Genomic DNA, 6,162 nt, shown 5'->3' with positions numbered 1-6,162 from the left:
TTTTAAACTTGTTGTGTGGAGGTTGGAGGGAAAAGTAACAATGTGCCATTGTGCTTATTTAAATAAATAAATGCATATAATGATATGCAAACATATATATCTGCATCTGCATTTAAAGCTGGAATTTTCACTAATTATTACCATTAATTAGTGATCAACACCTACTACCTTTCAAACAATGTTTAAGGATTTTAATAACAGACGAGCACAGAGGCAACATGCTGCCATTTGATTTCCAAGCGGTCCCGTTTCCACCCCTGAAAGTGTGGCCAAAGTATAACAGCAGCAGAGGCTGTTCTTGGGTGCATGTCTTCAGGGACAGCCTGCTAACTAGCGGCCGACACGTCGACCCGCGCCCACGGTCAGAAGAGCTGGAAACTCATCATTAGATCATTTTAATGAGAGGTGAGAGCGCCGCCTCCAACCGGTGCTCTGCTTCATGGCTGGCCCAATTAGCGCAGATAATCAACCCAAATCATCACCCAGCCAGAGCCTCCGCTTACACTCCCCACCCCACCCCCAGCCATATTACCTGCCTCATTGTGGGCCTTAATTAGACATTACTCATCAATGGCAGCCTGTGATCAACACACTCTCGCACACATGCAAACCAGCACTTCAAATAAATAAATTAAAAACAAAAAACAGTCATTCTGGTGTTCAAGCGCATGAGCATGTCCATAAACACAAGAACGAAGACACAACAGACCCTTTTCATACCGCCTTAAATAAGGGTGGTGGGGGAAGGTTAAGGTTACAGATATAACCAAGGTTCTCTGATTAGCATGTCTCACTCTTGGAACCGCCCATGTGCCAACTTATACAACCTGATGGTGGGGGGGGGGGAGCTAGCTTCTGCTACTACAAGCCATGACAAATAACTGGCCACCTGATCCAGAACTATCCTGCCACCTGTGGTCTGGCTTTGGGTCCTTGGACTACAGGTTTCTGGGACCTCTGGACGAACAGGGGAGAAGGCAGAGCCCAGGACATCCCCACCTGTGTGCATCACTGGGACTAAAGCAGGCGAGAGCTGAGGCTTCTTTGGAAAGTAGAGTTTCAGTGCCTCATCAACACTGTGCTTCTCCTCACCGCTCTCTTTGCATGGAGGTGTTGGGCGAAGAGTAAAGGAGGTCCTTTACTAATAGAATAGGATGCTGCGTTCTCTCCTGAAGATCCAGGACTTACGCTCAAGTAGCCTGTACGACCACTACTGTACGCAGGAAACATGTTATAATACAGCGATCAAGAATAAAGGGAGGACTGTAGACAATGATGTGGCTTCACCATCTGTCTCCATAATCTGGTCTAATAAAACGTTTGAACGTTGTTTGAACTGAGCGACTTCTGCTAGAGATGGCACGATACCACTTTTTTATGTCCGATACCGATATCATGAATTTAGATATCTGCCGATACCGATATGAATCCGATATAGTGTTTTTTAATCAATAAAACTGTTTTTTTTAATATCTTGCTGCTTTTTGTATAAGTTCATACTCAAGTTAAAAAAAACAACAAAAAAAACACTAAAGCTATTCTGTTACACCTGTATGCAAAAAATACAACAAAATTTTTCATAGTTCAGCAAAACTGATCAATCTAATAAACTTAAACCTGCTCCATCCTCCCTATTAAGCAACCTAATCAATAGGGCTCTAAAACTCCCAGCAAAAAAAAAAAATAAAAAAAAAAATAGGGAACCACCCTTCACCTCATGATGCTTAATCGACGTAATCAACTTTAATTTGATGCAGGTTGGGAAAAAAATGCTCAGAAAAATTTTTTTTTTCAAGAATAATTAAATAGATTCAACATCTTTCTTCAACAGAGCTGCAGACTGCACAGATGGTACCTTCCCAAAGGAACAAGTACTATAGCTTACTAGGGTATATCAGACTTAATAGTTACTATATACAGTAATTGACTTCTATTCATTTTACATCAAATTAAAACTTTGGGTGTAAGATTCAGATAATTATTTATTAAAAGCTCGACATTTTAAATGAGAATAAGAAAGAAAAGTATGTCTTTGTGCCCCCTTTTCCCTGTTCATGCCCTATCGGCCCCCCTGGCTAAACTTTGCTAGATCAGCCCCTGCACAGTTACAGCCGTCAGCTGTAGAAAAAGATCCTGGAGTAGAAAGTAATATTAAATAAATTCTAACAACAGCTGATCAAGCTTAAACGTGCTGCTGTTGTTCAGCCGCTGGTTTCCTCTTTCTGGTGCAAAGTGGGCCAAAAGCAAACTAGAGAGACGATCAGCTGATCAGTTTCATGATTGAAGTAGCAGCAGGAGAGGCAGTCGCTCCATATATCGCTTGTTAAGCTTAACGCAGGAATGCTTTACAAACATTCAGAGATGGACTTACACACTTGCTTTACTCTCTGCGATCACTTCCTCGGAGATGAAATGCTGGATTGGTAGCGAGGCTACAAACACACACAGCTGCTCTATCACGCGACGCAAACTGGTGCGACGTGCTACGGTTATGAGCCGAGTTACGCTGTGTCGCAAGTTCTGTGAGGTGCTTCTTTGATGTTTAATAGATCGGATTACATTTTTATTTCTCTCCGATATCCGATCCAGTAATTTACGTCAGTATCAGACCGATACCGATACGCGATATCGGATCGGTCCATCTCTAATTTCTGCAGCCGTCAAACTAACATTTTATAACCTGCGTTTGGCTGGTAGGTAAGCCTGTCTGTGCGCGTTCACCTGCCCTGCATGTTAAGATCAAGGATATTTCATGCTCTCGTCCGACCCAGGCGGGCCTCACACACTCGCCCAACTGCACAACACAATTCGCTGGTAAGCTAAGTGAGGAAAAGGAATGAAACACAGACATTTTCCCAGGCAGCATAAATGGGTCGTTCTTTTGATGTACTGCTTCCCATGACATCATACTGTATTACTACTTGCTAGAACAGCGGTCCCCAACCCCCGGCCCCCGGCCCGGTTCCCATCCATGAGTCGTTTGGTACCGGGCAGCGAGAGTTGAGGCTCGGGTGTGAAATTGATGGTTTTCAGGGTTTTTATTGTTATTTTTTTATTGTTTTTATCGTTAACTCAGTTTTCCTGGGTCTTTTCCCGTTTGCTACGAATAAATCTTTTCTTTGGTTACCAGTACTGATTTTATTTTGTTGTATTTATCCACGACACCTTAAAGGCCGGTGCACGGCACAAAAAAGGTTGGCGACCGCTGTGCTAAAGTACCTCTTGGCCTGTTGGTAATTTTTGTTTTTAGTTTAGTTTTGTTGGTAAAGCTGAAGCTAAAGCTAACCTTTGTAAGCAACAGCTTTGCTGCTTTAGGACAAAAGAAGTCGGGTCCCTACTCACATGAGCATCTTTGGCACCAGCACCGTTGTTGGCCTCATGGCGAGGTCACGTAGGATATTTTTAAATAGCGAGACAGTAATGGATTCTTCAAAAGAGAAAACTCTGAGGAAAGAACCACGACGGGACCGAACGAAGGCCAGCTTTAATGAAGCTTTCACGGTTACTCGGAATTCTGATTTCGCCAACATTTGGAAATCGAGTCATTTACTTGTTCAAGACTCAAACAAATGTTGCTGCTGATTTAAAAACAAATCAAGCCAAACTAAATATGTGAAGACAGACAAGTGAAAGTATGAAGAACAGATGATAGTGCTGCTGCAGCGCTTCGACTCTAAATGTCTCTTTGTTTCCCTCGTGCTCTCTTGGAGTACATATCAAGCATGCTTATAGACATGAAAAAAGGACGCATGCAAATACTAGAAATATGAAAAAGCTGCATTTTGCATTTTTTCCTGTTGCCGCTAAAATAATATTTACTTTCCAGTTTCCTGCAGCAGCTGTGATACACAATAAAGTGTGCTTTCTGCACTGCGAGACTGCGACCGCACACAACGGATTAATTTATTACACACCATTCCTCGACAATCTTGTTCTTATCCGCCAAGACTGATGCATAATAAATCACTGGAGTCCAAGTCCCAGTGAAACAGCACATGGCTTCGTTTTGTCAATAGGAGAAAGAGTTCATTGACTCAGTCTCTGCTGTACGTGTAGGAGCTGAGGATGGTTGATAGGAAGCAGGTTAACGTTGACAGCCCCCCCCCCCCGCATTCTTTTGGATGATTTCTCCCACTTGCTGCTCGGAGCAGAGATGAGCTGGTGGACCGAGCAGAGAGGAAACACTGCAGGAAACTGCGAGTTTGCAAGAAGGTGAAAATGTGACATTTTAGAGGGGGGGGTCTAACTTTTGTGTCTACTTATTTTAGGGTCGGTTCACTTAAGAACCAGAACAACAGTAGGTTTTTAGTAATAGGAGGTAGTCCAGTTGTTATAATAAGGGCATTAAATGCAACTATTAGCCTTAAACGTCATGTGACACTACAGGGTCTTTAGCTCCATAATTATAATGACGAACTCCTGAGTTTGCATGAATAACTCTGATTATTTGACTTGGCTGATTGCAGAACCAAAGAGCTGCTATGCAGTGAATTAAAACACTCCAAAAACACAAAGTACCTGCAGAAAAGCAATTTCCTGCTGAAACGGTAACACCTCAACATTACGCACGTGTGTAATATGGTCTGTCAAGTCCAACAATGTGGTTTAAATTTTACTGCCGGCGTAATGTTGCCGGTGTTAAAACCGCCCATTTGGGTTGTTGTGTAGCTTCGTTCCGTTTGAGCGTTGAGACTGTTTGTTTACACCGACAAAGCCTAAAAACGGAAGCTACGATTGGCCCGTGGTTCCCTCTGTCAACGATCCCGCCGGGAATAAAGCACAAAGTGCTCACCTCGGCCGGAGAAAAGGGAAAACAAACAGGAAGCAGAATAATTAAAGAAAGACTCTAATCCCTGCACATCTGTGGATGCTGATCCATTTGTTTAATAAAAGGCAGCAGTCCGAGTTTCTAACGCGCACTTTTGTGTCGTCAGCCGGTGACGTGACGATAAAGATGTATTGCGTTAAAACAAATAACGAGAGTGTCGTCGGGTAAGAATGAGCTGGGAAAATAAAAATCCAACCATCTCCAGGACCACAGAAAACAAATGCGTGCACGTGTGTGGCCACGCCAGTCGAGTTTTGTTTGTGTGTTTCCGAGTGGATGTAGGTCACGGCCAGAGCAGCGCTCGGGTGAACCGCTGGCCTCTTTCACTTTAGTAGCGAGAGGAGTGGAGGAGATAAGCTCGCCCCATCTCCTGCGCTGGAGAGGAGGAGGAGATAAGGGCCTGTTTCCCAATGCTACCGCTGAGGCGTGAGCCAGCCGGGAGGATGCTTTGAACCGCTGCTCGCTATCTGCTCTGCCTGGGAAAATTATAAACCGAGTGTCCAGAGAAACAAAAGGTTGATTGAGGGCTGCTGTGCTGCGCTCTCGGGGGTAAATCGCAGTAGTATCGTGGGTCAGAGAGCGCAAAGAAAAATCCGAGGGGCGAGAGGAAATTTTCTTCGGTGCCAGAGGTGTCTTTCCACTCGTCTCTGCTAAGTTTAGTATTACTGAAGGGATTTTGGGGGGAAAAACATATTAAGTATACATGAGTGGTTTTTAAGGGAAACCACACATGAATAAAGGATACCTGCTCGCGCTCAGGCACACAAACACACAGCAAGTAAACACACACACCACCCCGGCGGAGTTAACAAAACCTATACGAGGCGGATTTGAGATTTTCTGAGGAGCAAATTAAAATTCTGGTCCCATATTTTGATTTTATAGACACGTGGACATGATATCGTTTTTTCTTTTTGTACACCAGATAAAACCGAGCAGAGAAACATTAAGATGTGCACTAAGAGATATCCACTGTAAACTGTTTCTGGAGGTCAGTAACCTCACATAATCCCAGGCCTCTCGCCTCTACGTTCCTGCAAATCCAGCTGACAATTTGCTGAGCGCGAGACGAGCTACCAGGCAACTTTTATCTATAAAAATAAAAACTTTCACCAATGGAAACAAGAAATGTGCTCAAAAATAAACTGATGGAAGAGGTTCGATTAACTGATCAAGTAAGCAGTCACTCAGTGTGTGCATACAACAGCTGACGGTGCTGATCTGAGGACGACCAACCGCCCTCTTTTATAGAACAGAATGCAAATATAGATAAAGATGTTACATTCTTTCCACTTCAGCACAGAGCGCGCACACACACACACACACACACACAC

At 43.6% G+C, this 6,162-nt stretch overlaps 1 protein-coding gene across 2 annotated transcripts in view; it reads right to left on the bottom strand.

Moving 5' to 3' along the window:
* dennd1b (DENN/MADD domain containing 1B) overlaps positions 1-6,162 on the bottom strand; it is a 93,231-nt gene that overhangs the window by 16,917 nt on the left and 70,152 nt on the right. The window lies entirely within an intron of this gene.

This window comes from Pundamilia nyererei, unplaced genomic scaffold (assembly GCF_000239375.1).
Source record: "Pundamilia nyererei isolate P.nyererei 1_Seehausen unplaced genomic scaffold, PunNye1.0 scaffold00050, whole genome shotgun sequence".
NCBI lineage: Eukaryota > Metazoa > Chordata > Actinopteri > Cichliformes > Cichlidae > Pundamilia > Pundamilia nyererei.
Note: the sequence above shows the minus strand (reverse complement) of the source record. Positions and strands in the feature narration are given on the sequence as shown.